The 18773-nt window shown below is 41.1% G+C and overlaps 1 long non-coding RNA gene across 1 annotated transcript in view; it reads left to right on the forward strand.

Annotated features, from left to right (window-relative positions):
* The window catches only part of LOC139750861 (uncharacterized), a 67454-nt gene that overhangs the window by 12356 nt on the left and 36325 nt on the right, over positions 1 to 18773 (forward strand). The window lies entirely within an intron of this gene.

Genomic DNA, 18773 nt, shown 5'->3' on the forward strand with positions numbered 1-18773 from the left:
TCCATCTTTCCACCTCCAATTTGGTCTCCCTCTTCTCCTCGTTCCCTCCACCTCCGACACATATATCCTCTTGGTCAATCTTTCCTCACTCATTCTCTCCATGTGACCAAACCATTTCAAAACACCCTCTTCTGCTCTCTCAACCACGCTCTTTTTATTTCCACACATCTCTCTTACCCTTACGTTACTTACTCGATCAAACCACCTCACACCACACATTGTCCTCAAACATCTCATTTCCAGCACATCCATCCTCCTGTGCACAACTCTATCCATAGTCCACACCTCGCAACCATACAACATTTTTGGAACCACTATTCCTTCAAACATACCCATTTTTGCTTTCCGAGATAATGTTCTCGACTTCCACACATTCTTCAAGGCTCCCAGAATTTTCGCCCCCTCCCCCACCCTATGATCCACTTCCGCTTCCATGGTTCCATCCGCTGCCAGATCCACTCCCAGATATCTAAAACACTTCACTTCCTCCAGTTTTTCTCCATTCAAACTCACCTCCCAATTGAATTGACCCTCAACCCTACTGTACCTAATAACCTTGCTCTTATTCACATTTACTCTTAACTTTCTTCTTTCACACACTTTACCAAACTCAGTCACCAGCTTCTGCAGTTTCTCACATGAATCAGCCACCAGCACTGTATCATCAGCGAATAACAACTGACTCACTTCCCAAGCTCTCTCATCCCCAACAGACTTCATACTTGCCCCTCTTTCCAAAACTCTTGCATTCACCTCCCTAACAACCCCATCCATAAACAAATTAAACAACCATGGAGACATCACACACCCCTGCTGCAAACCTACATTCACTGAGAACCAATCACTTTCCTCTCTTCCTACACGTACACATGCCTTACATCCTCGATAAAAACTTTTCACTGCTTCTAACAACTTGCCTCCCACACCATATATTCTTAATACCTTCCACAGAGCATCTCTATCAACTCTATCATATGCCTTCTCCAGATCCATAAATGCTACATACAAATCCATTTGCTTTTCTAAGTATTTCTCACATACATTCTTCAAAGCAAACACCTGATCCACACATCCTCTACCACTTCTGAAACCACACTGCTCTTCCCCAATCTGATGCTCTGTACATGCCTTTATATTTATTTATATTTATTATACTTAATTGCTGTATGGACATATGCATACCTATACATTTCATTGTATACATACATATACATACACAGAAGTATACATATATACACATGTACCTATTCATACTTGCTGCCTTCATCCATTCCCGTCACCACCCTGCCACACATGAATTAGTGCTAGTGAAAGACAAAAAATGCCAGATTCATTCACACTCAGTCTCTAGCTGTCATGTGTAATGCACCGAAATCACGGCTCCCTTTCCACATCCAGGCCCCACAAAACTTTCCATGGTTTATCCCAGATGCTTCACATGCCTTGGTTCAATCCATTGACAGCACCTCAACCCTGGTATACCACATCGTTCCAATTCTTATGCCTTTCACTCTCCTGTATGGTCAGGTCTTGATTGCTCAAAATAGTTTTCACTCTGCCCTTCCACCTCCAATTTGGTCTCCCATTTCTCCTCATTCCCTCCACCTCTGACAATCTTTCCTCACTCATTCTCTCCGTGATCAAACCATTTCAACAGACCCTCTTCTACCTTCTCCACCACATTCTTTTTATTACCACACATCACTTACCATTTCATTATTATTCTTATTGTTATTCATCCTGGGGATAGGGGAGAAAGAATACTTCCCACATATGTCCTGCATGTCGAAGAAGGCAGCTAAAATGGGAGGGAGAGGGGGGCTGGAAATCCTACCCTCCCATTTTTGATTTTCCAGAAAAGGGAACAGGGACAGGGGCCAAGTGAGGATGTTCCCTCTAAGGTTCAGTCCTCTGTTCTTAACGCTACCTTGCTAATGAGGGAAATTGCGAATATTTATGAAAAAACAAAATATTATTATTATTACTATGATATTATGCATGACAGCCAGAAAATGGATGTGAGTGTATGTGTCCTTTCTTCGTCCATTCCTGGCACTATGTTGCTGATACAGGAAACGGTGATCAGTTATGAAAAAAATCCATACTTTTTAACTGTTTTCCAAATTAGCAAGTTAGTTTTAGCTGTCATGTGTGATGCACCTAAATCACAGAGCCTTATCCATAACCAGGCCCCACGTACCTTTTTGTTGTTTTCTCTGGCTGCATCACATGTGCTGGTTCAGTCCATTGGCAGCACATCACCCCCAGTATACTGAATCTCCAGGTTACTCTGTCATGCATTCCCTTTCATCCTGCATGTTCAGGCCCCCAGGCACTCAAAATCGTATTCACTATCCTTCCACATCCATTTGGTCTTTCTCCTTGTCTGTGTATATCCTCTTTGCCAACCTCACCTCATGCATTCTTTCATCCATACTCTTATTACTGCACTTCTCTCTCACCCTATCATTACATATTTGATCAAGCCTCCTCACACCACATATTGTCCTCACACATTGTTGTTTAATTTGTTTATGGATGGGGTTGTTAGGGAGGTGAATGCAAGAGTTTTGGAAAGAGGGGCAAGTATGAAGTCTGTTGGGGATGAGAGAGCTTGGGAAGTGAGTCAGTTGTTGTTCGCTGATGATACAGCGCTGGTGGCTGACTCATGTGAGAAACTGCAGAAGCTGGTGACTGAGTTTGGTAAAGTGTGTGAAAGAAGAAAGTTAAGAGTAAATGTGAATAAGAGCAAGGTTATTAGGTACAGTAGGGTTGAGGGTCAAGTCAATTGGGAGGTGAGTTTGAATGGAGAAAAACTGGAGGAAGTGAAGTGTTTTAGATATCTGGGAGTGGATCTGGCAGCGGATGGAACCATGGAAGCGGAAGTGGATCATAGGGTGGGGGAGGGGGCGAAAATTCTGGGAGCCTTGAAGAATGTGTGGAAGTCGAGAACATTATCTCGGAAAGCAAAAATGGGTATGTTTGAAGGAACAGTGGTTCCAACAATGTTGTATGGTTGCGAGGCGTGGGCTATGGATAGAGTTGTGCGCAGGAGGATGGATGTGCTGGAAATGAGATGTTTGAGGACAATATGTGGTGTGAGGTGGTTTGATCGAGTAAGTAACGTAAGTGTAAGAGAGATGTGTGGAAATAAAAAGAGCGTGGTTGAGAGAGCAGAAGAGGGTCTTTTGAAATGGTTCGGGCACATGGAGAGAATGAGTGAGGAAAGATTGACCAAGAGAATATATGTGTTGGAGGTGGAGGGAACGAGGAGAAGAGGGAGACCAAATTGGAGGTGGAAAGATGGAGTGAAAAAGATTTTGTGTGATCGGGGCCTGAACATGCAGGAGGGTGAAAGGAGGGCAAGGAATAGAGTGAATTGGAGCGATGTGGTATACCGGGGTTGACGTGCTGTCAGTGGATTGAATCAAGGCATGTGAAGTGTCTGGGGTAAACCATGGAAAGCTGTGTAGGTATGTTTATTTGCGTGTGTGGACGTATGTATATACATGTGTATGGGGGGGGTGGGCCATTTCTTTCATCTGTTTCCTTGCGCTACCTCGCAAACGCGGGAGACAGCGACAAAGTATAATAAAAAAAAAAATTATTATTATTATTATTATTATTATTATTATTATTATTATTATTATTATTATTATTATCATTATTATTATAAGTATTATTATTATTGAGATGTTTGAGGACAATGTGTGGTGTGGGGTGGTTTGATCGAGTAAGTAACGTAAGGGTAAGAGAGATGTGTGGAAATAAAAAGAGCGTGGTTGAGAGAGCAGAAGAGGGTGTTTTGAAATGGTTTGGGCACATGGAGAGAATGAGTGAGGAAAGATTGACCAAGAGGATATATGTGTCGGAGGTGGAGGGAACGAGGAGAAGAGGGAGACCAAATTGGAGATGGAAAGATGGAGTGAAAAAGATTTTGTGTGATCGGGGCCTGAACATGCAGGAGGGTGAAAGGAGGGCAAGGAATAGAGTGAATTGGAGCGATGTGGTATACAGGGGTTGACGTGCTGTCAGTGGATTGAATCAAGGCATGTGAAGCGTCTGGGGTAAACCATGGAAAGCTGTGTAGGTATGTATATTTGCGTGTGTGGACGTGTGTATGAACATGTGTATGGGGGGGGGGGTTGGGCCATTTCTTTCGTCTGTTTCCTTGCGCTACCTCGCAAACGCGGGAGACAGCGACAAAGTATAAAAAAAAAAAAAAAAAAAAAAAAAAAATTATTATATTGTCCATACATTACAATAGTATAGCAAAGTAGTCAATTAATTGCACTAGAAAGTCAACTTAGTCCCAAGACTAAAAGAGGTGGGAGTTATTAGAAATTCACAATACTTCAGTGCTGAATTTTGTCCTTCTAGTAGATACTTTGATGTCCAAATTCGTTATGGAATAATTAGAGTAAATGAACAGCTGCTGTATAGGGAATGCACATGTGAATACTGGATGCATATACAGTTATACAAATTTCTTCCTATTGCAGGTTGCAATTTTTTTTTTTTTTTTTTTTGAGCAAAATTGGACTGGGGAAGAATTTTCTGTTTAAAGTGTAGTAATCAGAAATTTGATTTCTTCCACTAACTGCATATCCATAGGGAAATGGCTATAATTTACTGCTATAAGCTCCATTTCAGTATCAGCCTTAATAGCGTTAAGTGTGCATTATGTGATGTATATTTATTAATGCAGTAGCCTGAATTAGTCTGGATACTATGCATATGCACCTGGGCATGAGAAGAAAGATCATGAGAGGCAAGTGTTTTGGGAGCAGCTGAATGAGTGTGTTAGTGGTTTTGATGCATGAGACCGGGTTATAGTGATGGGTGATTTGAATGCAAAGGTGAGTAATGTGGCAGTCGAGGGAATAATTGGTATACATGGGGTGTTCAGTGTTGTAAATGGAAATGGTGAAGAGCTTGTAGATTTATGTGCTGAAAAAGGACTGATGATTGGGAATACCTGGTTTAAAAAGCGAGATATACATAAGTATACTTATGTAAGTAGGAGAGATGGCCAGAGAGCGTTATTGGATTATGTGTTAATTGACAGGCGCGCGAAAGAGAGACTTTTGGATGTTAATGTGCTCAGAGGTGCAACTGGAGGGATGTCTGATCATTATCTTGTGGAGGCTAAGGTGAAGATTTGTATGGGTTTTCAGAAAAGAAGAGTGAATGTTGGGGTGAAGAGGGTGGTGAGAGTAAGTGAGCTTTGGAAGGAGACTTGTGTGAGGAAGTACCAGGAGAGACTGAGTACAGAATGGAAAAAGGTGAGAACAATGGAAGTAAGGGGAGTGGGGGAGGAATGGGATGTATTTAGGGAATCAGTGATGGATTGCGCAAAAGATGCTTGTGGCATGAGAACAGTGGGAGGTGGGTTGATTAGAAAGGGTAGTGAGTGGTGGGATGAAGAAGTAAGAGTATTAGTGAAAGAGAAGAGAGAGGCATTTGGACGATTTTTGCAGGGAAAAAATGCAATTGAGTGGGAGATGTATAAAAGAAAGAGACAGGAGGTCAAGAGAAAGGTGCAAGAGGTGAAAAAAAGGGCAAATGAGAGTTGGGGTGAGAGAGTATCATTAAATTTTAGGGAGAATAAAAAGATGTTCTGGAAGGAGGTAAATAAAGTGCGTAAGACAAGGGAGCAAATGGGAACTTCAGTGAAGGGCGCAAATGGGGAGGTGATAACAAGTAGTGGTGATGTGAGAAGGAGATGGAGTGAGTATTTTGAAGGTTTGTTGAATGTGTTTGATGATAGAGTGGCAGATATAGGGTGTTTTGGTCGAGGTGGTGTGCAAAGTGAGAGGGTTAGGGAAAATGATTTGATAAACAGAGAAGAGGTAGTAAAAGCTTTGCGGAAGATGAAAGCCGGCAAGGCAGCAGGTTTGGATGGTATTGCAGTGGAATTTATTAAAAAAGGGGGTGACTGTATTGTTGACTGGTTGGTAAGGTTATCTAATGTATGTATGACTCATGGTGAGGTGCCTGAGGATTGGCGGAATGCGTGCATAGTGCCATTGCACAAAGGCAAAGGGGATAAGAGTGAGTGCTCAAATTACAGAGGTATAAGTTTGTTGAGTATTCCTGTTAAATTATATGGGAGGGTATTGATTGAGAGGGTGAAGGCATGTACAGAGCATCAGATTGGGGAAGAGCAGTGTGGTTTCAGAAGTGGTAGAGGATGTGTGGATCAGGTGTTTGCTTTGAAGAATGTATGTGAGAAATACTTAGAAAAGCAAATGGATTTGTATGTAGCATTTATGGATCTGGAGAAGGCATATGATAGAGTTGATAGAGATGCTCTGTGGAAGGTATTAAGAATATATGGTGTGGGAGGCAAGTTGTTAGAAGCAGTGAAAAGTTTTTATCGAGGATGTAAGGCATGTGTACGTGTAGGAAGAGAGGAAAGTGATTGGTTCTCAGTGAATGTAGGTTTGCGGCAGGGGTGTGTGATGTCTCCATGGTTGTTTAATTTGTTTATGGATGGGGTTGTTAGGGAGGTGAATGCAAGAGTTTTGGAAAGAGGGGCAAGTATGAAGTCTGTTGGGGATGAGAGAGCTTGGGAAGTGAGTCAGTTGTTGTTTGCTGATGATACAGCGCTGGTGGCTGATTCATGTGAGAAACTGCAGAAGCTGGTGACTGAGTTTGGTAAAGTGTGTGAAAGAAGAAAGTTAAGAGTAAATGTGAATAAGAGCAAGGTTATTAGGTACAGTAGGGTTGAGGGTCAAGTCAATTGGGAGGTGAGTTTGAATGGAGAAAAACTGGAGGAAGTGAAGTGTTTTAGATATCTGGGAGTGGATCTGGCAGCGGATGGAACCATGGAAGCGGAAGTGGATCATAGGGTGGGGGAGGGGGCGAAAATTCTGGGAGCCTTGAAGAATGTGTGGAAGTCGAGAACATTATCTTGGAAAGCAAAAATGGGTATGTTTGAAGGAATAGTGGTTCCAACAATGTTGTATGGTTGCGAGGCGTGGGCTATGGATAGAGTTGTGCGCAGGAGGATGGATGTGCTGGAAATGAGATGTTTGAGGACAATGTGTGGTGTGAGGTGGTTTGATTGAGTAAGTAACGTAAGGGTAAGAGAGATGTGTGGAAATAAAAAGAGCGTGGTTGAGAGAGCAGAAGAGGGTGTTTTGAAATGGTTTGGGCACATGGAGAGAATGAGTGAGGAAAGATTGACCAAGAGGATATATGTGTCGGAGGTGGAGGGAACGAGGAGAAGAGGGAGACCAAATTGGAGGTGGAAAGATGGAGTGAAAAAGATTTTGTGTGATCGGGGCCTGAACATGCAGGAGGGTGAAAGGAGGGCAAGGAATAGAGTGAATTGGAGCGATGTGGTATACCGGGGTTGACATGCTGTCAGTGGATTGAATCAAGGCATGTGAAGTGTCTGGGGTAAACCATGGAAAGCTGTGTAGGTATGTATATTTGCGTGTGTGGACGTATGTATATACATGTGTATGGGGGTGGGTTGGGCCATTTCTTTCATCTGTTTCCTTGCACTACCTCGCAAACGCGGGAGACAGCGACAAAGCAAAAAAAAAAAAAAAAACTATGTATCAACTTTAGTTGAACAAATACCTTTATATTCTCTCTCTCTCTCTCTCTGTCTGTCTGTCCGTCCATCCGTCCGTCCATCCGTCTCTCTCTCTCTCTCTCTCTCTCTCTCTGTCTGTCCGTCCGTCCGTCCGTCCGTCTCGTCCGTCTCTCTCTCTCTCTCTCTCTCTCTCTCTCTCTCTCTCTCTCTCTCATATCTACCAGTATCTATTTATATATATTTATCTGTCTTTCTACTTACCTATATATTACACTACTCCATTCACAGTTTAACTCTCTTCATCCCACATGTATGGATATTCTTCTGGGAAAGTGCTGAACATTTACATATGTTTTAAGGTTTCCCCCCAAAATTTGATTAGGTCTGTGCATTCTTGAGGCATATGTGGATACTTCATTTCACCTTCATCACTAATTTTTCAGTAGTTGAAAATGCCCTAGCTTTGGTTACCCATTGATCACCAAGGTGGGAAGATGACATATGCATTCTTGCAGGAACCCCCATTGCTAATCTGCAATATAATTAGACAATATTTTTGGTTTTGGATGATGATGACAGCCACCTATATGATGTGGATATTTTTGAAGACCATGAGTGTAATTTTAAGTATGATGTTAGAGGAAGACTTTCAGTATCCAGGTAGAATAGATAGAAGAGAGAGTTTAAGTGGCATGGCTTAAGTGGCATTTAGTGAGCCAAGGTTTGAATATTTTTGATGGACTAGGGCTGTGGTTGTTTTGATGGCTCATGATAGTTTTTGTAATATTTCTGATTTTGTTAACTTTGCTCATTTTGTTGAGTCATCCCTCCCCTTTTTTTTGGACATTGATCTACACTCATACACATTTTCAACCCATGAAAGATAGATGTCATGTTTTATGTGACAATTTTTACCCCTTGCCCCATATCCAATACATGCAGACATGTGTTACAGAGAACATGCTTCATGCACTTGTAAATAAAGCATTTAGCCCATCCTATTCACTCAGTCCTGGTAGTAGAATAGTGTTTTCTACATATGGACAATTTTTAATTTTTTCATAACCAGCTTTCCAAGCTATCCTGTGCTTATGTAGATATTGGCATCCAGGTGTGTATGCATGTGAATGCATCATTAGTAACTATTATTATTTTCCTCTCAAGTCAACCTCTGGTATTAGTCTGTTCTAGATTGATTTTAGTTTTTAGAGGACCAGCATGTACATGTTGCCTCCACCAGACACATGGCTTGTTGTTTGCTTCAAAACTAGTGGTTCTGGCACAACTTTACATCACATGACCACCAATTATCTATATCCACAGAGACATGTCCCTATCAAGTTTGCCTTAGATGTATTGCAGTTTGCCATCTGCCTAACATACCTTGTCTTGACATCTTATTCCTACAGGTACCCTATGGTGTGGTATTTCAGCTATGTTGATGAACACTGATGCCCTTTGAGCAGACTCTTGCAAGCATCCACCTTTTTCAAATCTATCATCGTACATTAACAGTGCTACACCTTTCAAAATAGCCTATAATTCTTTCTTAAATTCTCATTCATTCTTCCAAGATTCTCGTATACTTTTTTTGTCATTCATATACACCAGCTTTTTAACTCTGTTGTACTCTGTTGTCAGGACTGTTGTATTCTCCACTATATTCATTTTTATTTTCTGGAAAGTTCAGCATCTTCCAAATTCTCCCTTTTTTTCCCTCAACAAGATTCCTTAAATTTTCATTCTACCATGCATTTATTTCTGTCTCCACAATGATGCCCTCATTACTGCACATCTTTAAAGCAGCATTGGTTAATTTTATCTTTTAATTACCTCAGCATTACTTCATCGTCGTATTGTACAGTACTGTTTCTTGATATCCCTCAGCTTCTCACTTAACCTCTGATTCAGTTAAATGTTTGATACAGTTTCTCTACATCTATTATTCTCACATTTATAGTTCTAGACCATATGTGATGAAGCTTACCTACATATTTTGATCATGTGATTAACAGGGCCCCCAACTGACCCTTTCAAAATCCACATGTCATACACACTGCCTCTAATAGTCTTACCGTCCAGAAGTATATTAGTCATGCTTGTCTTGTTTTTCTTCCATGATTATAACATAAGTATTCATGTACATCATATGTTGAAAATATATATTTATGATACTAATACCCTGTGTTGCAAACATTTCATATGTTCTTTCACCATTGTTATTCTTACGTGGGACCCCATATCTACTTGTTAGTCCCTTTTCTTTTGTTTCCCCTTCCCACTCATTCATTTAAATCATTTATCACTTATGTTTCTTCCAAGAATTCACATCTTGTAATACTTTTCCTAGTTTCCCCAGACAGTAGTCTCCCCCCCCCCAAAAAAAAAAAAAAATAAAGTAAGGCTTTCATGCATCAGGGTTTATTTCCTGTTATTCACTGAAGATAAACCATGTAGTACAGTAGTTTATGGGACATGACTGTAATGATAGACACGAGTTTCAGAACATTGTAAATGGCAGCTAAAGATTGAATGTGTGCAAAGGAGGTTGTTATTTTGTTCTTGATGCTACTTTGCTAAAGTAGGAGAAGCACTTGGATATGGAGAAATACACACACACACCAAATCCATGTCCAATGTGGGAATTACATTCCTAGAAGAAGCCTTTTTGGGCAAAATTGCATTGTATGAATTTAGTATAGTATGGAGTAAAAGGGCAAAATTGCATTGTATAAACTTAACATAGTATGGAATAAATGAGGATATAGGAGCTAGACATATTTGTTTTTAACACTGGGGGCTCTAGTCATAGACAAAAGTCCACATCTAGGATGGGCCTTAATTGAAATATACGGGTTAATGAAAAGGAAAAGTATTTATTAATTTTAGAGGATGTAAAAAACCTGTCCTTTAAAATGTGCCAAGTCATAGTTATTGGGAAAAACAGGAGAGGGGGTACAGAGCTTCAAGGTGTAGGGAAAGAAAGAGTTATCAAAACAGCTTACCCTTGAATTGCCAATGGTCACACAGTAATTGTGTGACACCGTAGTTTGCTGAGTAATGCATAGCCTAGCTAGTGGTGGAGGCACACAAGCAGCCAGCTCTTGGGAAGAAAAACCAGAGTAATACCTGTAGAAAAGGGGAAAGTTTTGACATTAGCTTAGGAGAGTTGATAGGTCAAACTGCTTTTGACTCAATTCTCTTTTGTAACGTTGCAAAGCTAGAACTATGCCGTACGAGAAAGCAGCACTCCATAAAAGGCTAGATCAGTCCTTTGTATAAATGGAGCAACTGTTTGGAGGAAAAGAAGTGTCTACATCTAAAGAGGACCCACAGTTTCTTGGAGGCAGACTTTGCTATTTCCATAATGTGAGGTTTCCAAGATAATGTGGATGTTACAGCAACACCAGGTTTATTCACTAAGTTAAGAGGTGGAATTACAAATCTGTCAAAGGAGAGAGAAAGGTTGTGAGGAATTTTCAATTGAGAAATGGGCAGAAAGTGAGTTCTGGAGGCATTAGACTTCACCAGATTTCATTTAACTCACTAAGAAAGTGCTGTTCAAGTTTGTGTTTATTTGTTTGAGGAAGTTTTATCGAGACAAGATACAGATCGATTGAGAGAAGAAGCAGATTTGAAGGATGTTGAGGATTGCACTGTTTGGTCATCAGCATATGAGTATATTTCATTATTCATAAAAGAAAGGGACTCATTAATTAAAAGCAGAAAAAGTGAAGAAGACACAATAAGACCTTAAGGGACTTCACTGTTGATGGGGAAAGGAGGAGAGCTGATCCATCAACAACCACAAAGATAAATCGTCTAGAGAGGAAGCTAGATAAGAGGGAGGGAAGCTTAAAGATGAGACCCTGATGTCACACCACCCTGTCAAAACTTTGGATATATTAAAGGCAACTTCATAGGATTCTCCAAAATCTCTCAGGGATAATGACCAGACATTTGTAAGATGAAAAAGAATATCACCAGGATCTTGTTGTGCACTTGCCATACTGGTGATCAGATAAAAGATTGTGAGATTCAAGATGTCTGGATATGGGAGTTGAGGAGGTATTCAAATACTTTGCAAACAGTAGATGTCAACATAGCAGAGTGATAGATAGAGGGGTTGGAATAGTTACCCATATTACCTTCTGTGCCTCATATGGGGTTTGATGATTCTTGCCATCATTTGAATTCCCATCAAATTTGTGATTTCACCTCTTATCAATTCACCATCAGCCTAATGACACAACTGGGAAAAATATCATGCATCATAGGCACCCATTAATCATCCCAGAAGGAAACCAGATTTAAAGTATTACTTTTATGTGGTAGTTGTTTCTAGAATGAAAGCAGCAGTTTCCCTTTGTGTATTTTTTTATGAAAGTACAGTTATTTTTCATATATTCTTGTTACTTTTGTTATGTCTGCATAATTGTGTAAATGTGTAATCGATAATTCATGTACCTGGTTTAAAAAGAGATATACATAACTATACGTATGTGAGTAGGAGAGATGGTCAAAGGGTATTATTGGATTACATGTTAATTGGTAGGCGTGTATAAGAGAGACTTGTGCTGAGAGGGGCAGCAGGAGGGATGTTTGATCACAATTGTGTGGAGGCAAGGGTGAAGACTTGTCGAGGTTTCCAGAAAAGAAGAGAGAATTTTGGGGAGAAGAGAGTGGTGAGAGTAAGTGAGCTTGGAAAGGAGACTTGTGTGAGGAAGTACCAGGAGGTTTGAGTGTAGAATGGCAAAAGGTGAGAGCAAGTAATGTGAGGGGAGTGGGGGAGGAATGGAATGTATTTAGGGAAGCAGTGATGTCATGTGCAAAAGATGCATGTGGCATGAGACATGTGGGAGGTGGGTAGATTAGAAAGGGTAGTAAGTGGTTGGATGAAGAAGTAAGGTTGTTAGTGGAAGAGAAAAGAGAGGCTTTGTACATTTCTTGCAGGGAAGCAGTGCAGATGACTGGGAGATGTATAAAAGAAAGCAGCAGGAGGTCAAGAGAAAGATGCAAGAGGTGGAAAAGAGGGTGAATGAGAGTTTAGGTGAGAGAATCTCATTAGATTTCAGGGAGGATAAAAAGTTGTTTTGAAAGGAGGTAAATAACGTGTGTAAGACAAAAGAACAAATGGGAACATCGGAGAGGGGGGCAAATGGGGAGGTAATAACAAGTAGTGATGAAGTGAGGAGGATATGGAATGAGTATTTTGAAGGTTTGTTGAACGTGCTTGATAATAGAGTGGCAGATATAGGGTGTTTTGGACGGGGTGGTGTACAAAGTGAGAGGGTCAGGGAGAATGGTTTGCTAGAAAGAGAAAAGGTAGTGAAAGCTTTGCAGAAGATGAAAGCCAGCAAGGCAGCAGGTTTGGATGGTATTGCAGTAGAATTTATTAAAAAAAAGGGGGTGACTGTGTTGATGATTGGTTGTTAAGGATATTCACTGTAGGTATGGATCATGGTGAAATGCCTGAGGATTGGCAGAATGCTTGCGTAGTGCCATTGTACAAAAGCAAAAGGGATAAAGGTGAGTGTTCAAAGTACAGAGGCATAAGTTTGTTGAGTATTCCTAGGAAATTATATGGGAGGGTATTGATTGAGAAGGTAAAGGCATTTACAGAGCATCCAAATAGGGAAGAGCAGCATGGTTTTAGAAAAATGTATGTGAGAAATACTTGGAAAAACAGATGGATTTGTATGTAGCATTTATGGATCTGGAAAAGGTATATGATAGGCTTGATAGAGATGCTTTATGGAAGGTATTAAGAGTATATGGTGCGGGAGGTAAGTTGCTAGAAGCAGTAAAAAGTTTTTAACAAGGATGAAGGATGTAAGACGTGTACGAGTAGAGAGAAGAGAGGGATTGGTTCACAGTGAATGTCGGTTTTCGGCATGGGTGCATGATGTCCCCATGGTTATTTGATTTGTTTATGGATGGGGTGGTTAGGGAGGTGAATGCAAGAGTTTTGGAGAGAAGGGCAAGTATGCAGTCTGTTCTGGATGAGAGGGCCTGGGAAATGATTCAGTTGTTCACTGATGATATAGTGCTGGTGGCTGATTTGGGTGAGAAACTGCAGATGTTGGTGACTGAGTTTGATAAAGTGTGTGAAAGAAGAAAGTTGAGAGTAAATGTGAATAAGAGCTTAGTTATTAGGTTCAGTAGGGTTGAAGGATAAGTTAATTGTGAGGTAAGTTTGAATGGAGAAAAACTGGAGGAAGTGAAGTGTTTTAGATATCTGGGAGTAGATGTAGCAGCAGAAGTGAGTCACAGGGTGGGGGAGGGGGTGAAGAGTGTGTGAAAGGCGAGAACGTTATCTCATTGAGCAAAAATATGTATGTTTGAAGGAATAGTGGTTCCAACAATGTTATATGCTTGGGAGGCATGGGCTATAGATAGGGTTGTATGGAGGAGGGTAGATGTGTTGGAAATGAAATATTGGAGGACAATATGTGGTGTGAGGTGTTTTGATCGAGTAAGTAATGAAAGGGTAAGAGAGATGTGTGGTAATGATAAGGGTGTGGTTGAGATAGCAGAAGGGGTGTAATGAAATAGTTTGGACACATGGAGAGAATGAGTGAGGAAAGATCGACAAAGAGGATATATGTGTCTGAGGTGGAGGGAAGAAGAAGTGGAAGACCAAACTGGAGGTGGAAGGATAGAGTGAAAAAGATTTTGAGCAATTGAGCCTGAATATACAGGAGGGTGAAAGGTGTGCAAGGAATAGAGTGAATTGGAACAATGTGGTATACAGGGGTTGATGTGCTGTTAGTGGATTGAACCAGGGCATGTATATTTTTTTTTATTATTATTATACTTTGTCACTGTCTCCCGCGTTTGCGAGGTAGCGCAAGGAAACAGATGAAAGAAATGGCCCAACACCCCCCCCCATACACATGCACATACATACGTCCACACACGCAAATATACACACCTACACAGCTTTGTATGGTTTACCCCAGACGCTTCACATGCCTTGATTCAATCCACTGACAGCACGTCAACCACGGTATACCACATCGCTCCAATTTACTCTATTCCTTGCCCTCCTTTCACCCTCCTGCATGTTCAGGCCCCGATCACACAAAATCTTTTTCACTCCATCTTTCCACCTCCAATTTGGTCTCCCTCTTCTCCTCGTTCCCTCCACCTCCGACACATATATCCTCTTGGTCAATCTTTCCTCACTCATTCTCTCCATGTGCCCAAACCACTTCAAAACACCCTCTTCTGCTCTCTCAACCACGCTCTTTTTATTTCCACACATCTCTCTCACCCTTACGTTACTCACTCGATCAAACCACCTCACACCACACATTGTCCTCAAACATCTCATTTCCAGCACATCCATCCTCCTGCGCACAAATCTATCCATAGCCCACACCTCGCAACCATACAACATTGTTGGAACCACTATTCCTTCAAACATACCCATTTTTGCTTTCCGAGATAATGTTCTCGACTTCCACACATTCTTCAAGGCCCCCAGAATTTTCGCCCCCTCCCCCACCCTATGATCCACTTCCGCTTCCATGGTTCCATCCGCTGCCAGATCCACTCCCAGATATCTAAAACACTTCACTTCCTCCAGTTCTGCTCCATTCAAACTCACCTCCCAATTGACTTGACCCTCAACCCTACTATACCTAATAACCTTGCTCTTTTTCACATTTACTCTTAACTTTCTTCTTCCACACACTTTACCAAACTCAGTCACCAGCTTCTGCAGTTTCTCACATGAATCAGCCACCAGCGTGTATATATACTTATTTATTTATTATACTTTGTTGCTGTCTCCTGCGTTAGCGGGGTAGCGCAAGAAAACAGATGAAAGCATGGCCGAACCCACCCACATACACATGTATATACATACACGTCCACACACGCACATATACATACCTATACATTTCATCGTATACAGATATATACATACGCAGACATATACATATATGCACATGTACATAATTCATACTTGCTGCCTTTATTTATTCCTGTCGCCACCCCGCCACACATGAAATGACAACCCCCTCCCCCCCACATGAAAGTGAAGTAGCGATAGGAAAGGATAACAAAGGCCACATTCATTCACACTCAATCTCTAGCTGTCATGTATAATGCACCGAAACCACAGCTCCCTCTCCACGTCCAGGCTCCACACAAATGTACATATTCATCCCCTGTCCATTCCTGGCACCACCCCTCCTCACAGGAAACAGCGATCGCCACCCCTTGCATCAGGGAGGATGCGCCAAGAAGCATATGAAGAAAGGCCACATCTGCTCACTTTCATTCTCTAACTGTCATGTGTAATGCACCAAACCACAGATTCCCATATACATCCAGGCCCCACAGACCCTTCCATGGTTTACCGCAGATGCTTCAAATGCCCTGATTCAATCCATTGACGGCACATTGACCCTAGTATACCACACCATTCCAATTCACTCTATTCTGTACACACCTTTCATCCTCCAGTATGTTCAGGTCTCCATCACTCAAAATCTTTTTTACTCCATCCTTCTACCTTCAAATTGGTCTCCCAGTTCTTTTTCCCTCCACTTCTGACACATATATCCTCTTTGTCAACCTTTCTTTACTCATTCTCTCCACATATCCAAACCATTTTAACACACCTTCTTCAGCACTTTCTGCCACGCTCTTTTTATTACCACACATCTCTCTCACCCTTTCATTACTTACTTTATCAGACCACTTCACACCATATATTGTCCTCGAACATTTAATTTCCAACACATCGCCCCTCCACACAGCCCTATCTGTCGCCCATGCCTCAAAACCATATAATATTGTTGGAACTATTCTTCAAACATACCCATTTTTGCTCTCTGAGATAACATTCTTCATTGCTCCCAGAACCTTCACCCCCTTCTTCACCCTATGACAAATTTCTGCTTCCATAGTTCCATTTGCTGCCAAGTCCACTACCAGATATGTAAAACACTTTACTTCCTCTAGTTTTTCTCCACTCAAAATTAAATCCCAACTATCTTGTCCCTTAACTCTGCTGAACCTAATAACCATGCTTTTATTCAAATTTACTCTCAATTTCCTCCTTTCTCACACTTTTCCAAACTCATTCACCAACTTCTACAGTTTCTCACTTGAATCAGCCACCAATGCTGTATTATCAGCAAACAACAACCGACTCACTTCCCGGGCCCCTTCATTCCCAACAGACTGCATACTCGCCTCTCTCTCCTAAACTCTCATCACTCTGTCCATGAACAAATTAAACAATCATGGTGATATTACACACTCTTGTCCCAGACTGACTTTCTGTGAGAACCAATTTCTCTCCTCTCTTCCTACTTGTACACATGCTTTACGCTCTTGATAATAGCTTTTCACTGCTTCTTGCAGCTTGCCTCCCACACCACATATTCTTAAGACCTTCCACAAAGCACTTCTATCAACCTTGTCATATGCCCTCTGTAGATCCATAAATGCCACATACAAATCCATGTGCTTTACTAAGTATTTCTTGCTCACATTCTTCAGAGCATACACCTGATCCACACATCCTCTACCACTTCTAAAACCACACAACTCCTTCCCAATCTGATGTTGTGTACATGCCTTCACCCTCTTAATCAATACCTTCACATATAATTTTCCACGTCTACTCAACAAATTTATGCCTCTTTAGTTTGAACACTCTTTTATATCCCCCTTGCCTTGATACAATGGCACGATTCATGCATTGCTCCAATCTTCAGGCACTTCACCATGATCAGTACATACAGAGAATATCATTACTAACCAATCAACAACACAGTCACCCCCTTTCTTAATGAATTCAAGTGCAATTCCGCCCCCTTGCTGGATATTATCTTCCGCAAGGCTTTCACCACCTCTTATCTTTTCACCAGACCACTCTGTCTGATTCTCTTACTTTCTAACTTCACTCCTAACCACTCCAACCCGAACACCCTACATCTGTCACTCTATCATTAAACACATTTAGCAGTCTTTCAGAATACTCACTTCATCTCCTCACTTCACCACTAACTGTTATCATTTCCCTTTTGCTCCCTTCACCAATGTTCCCATTTATTCTCTTGTCTTTTTTCACATTATAGATTATTGACTTCATTCCAATACATCATTTTCTTCTCCCTGAAGTTTAATGGTACTCTTTTACCTCAACTCTCATTTGCCCTCTTTTTCAACCTTTGCAACTTCCTCTTGACATCCTGTCACTTTCTCTTATACATCTCCCAGGAAGGTATATTATCAGTACTACTCATCTGGGCATTGGGAGGTTAGTGACAGCTGTTTAGTAGTGAGCAAGTGCTTCAGTAGTTGTCAAGTTGCACTGTAACTCCTTGTCACACATAATGCTTGGCGGCACATAACTCACACAACTCATTCCTTGTAACTCTAGAGTTTCCTAAGGTGAGGGTTATGCACCAGCCCTGCCTTTTGGGAATATGGTAGGAACAATAGATAAAAGTAGTAGGTAGTTACATTAAGCAGAAGCACTAGGTAGAAGGAATAGGTAGGAACAGTTAGTTGAGAGCATTAGGCTGAAGTAGTAGGCTGGAACATTTAGGTAGACACAATAGGTAGAAATGGTCAATAGGAGCATTAGAAAGGAGCTTCTAGAAAAACTGTGCTAAGTTTGTCCTCTGCCTGTGGCCTGTTAAGGGTGAGGCATAAGTGCTAAGAAGTGGCAATGGAGTTCACCAGTTACAGAGACTCTCTTTGTCGTGGCTACCCCTTTGATGGAGTTTCTGGAGGAAACAGGTATCAGAGATAGATTTTATGAATAAAAGGTGTATAGAATGTGTGAAATCACACCTGGAGAAAAAATGATGTAGAAGGAAAGCACTCCTAAAAAAAGATAAAACATATTCATTGCAACTTTTACCTTCTTGCCATAGAAATTCTTCTTGGAGTTCCCATAGTGTTCAGAAAACCAGCCTCATTCACCAGATGGGACCATAGGTCAAGGATTGCGATGATAAAGTATATCTGTCCGTGTGAAGTGAGTGTAGGACAAAGTAGGAGTAAGTATTCTGTATCTTCAACAATGTATACTAGGAGATTTGAGCCCTCAAAGAACTCATATGTTTGCTACTTCAGAGGGATATCATTTCCTCTTCCACCCCCATCATGCCCTCCCATGCCATTTACGTTTCAGAAATGAAATAGTTATAGACTTTTTTTCTGTTATTCAAAGAACAATATTTAGGGTAAAGGT

The sequence above is a fragment of the Panulirus ornatus genome, chromosome 10 (genome assembly GCF_036320965.1).
Source record: "Panulirus ornatus isolate Po-2019 chromosome 10, ASM3632096v1, whole genome shotgun sequence".
Classification (NCBI taxonomy): Eukaryota; Metazoa; Arthropoda; class Malacostraca; order Decapoda; family Palinuridae; genus Panulirus; species Panulirus ornatus.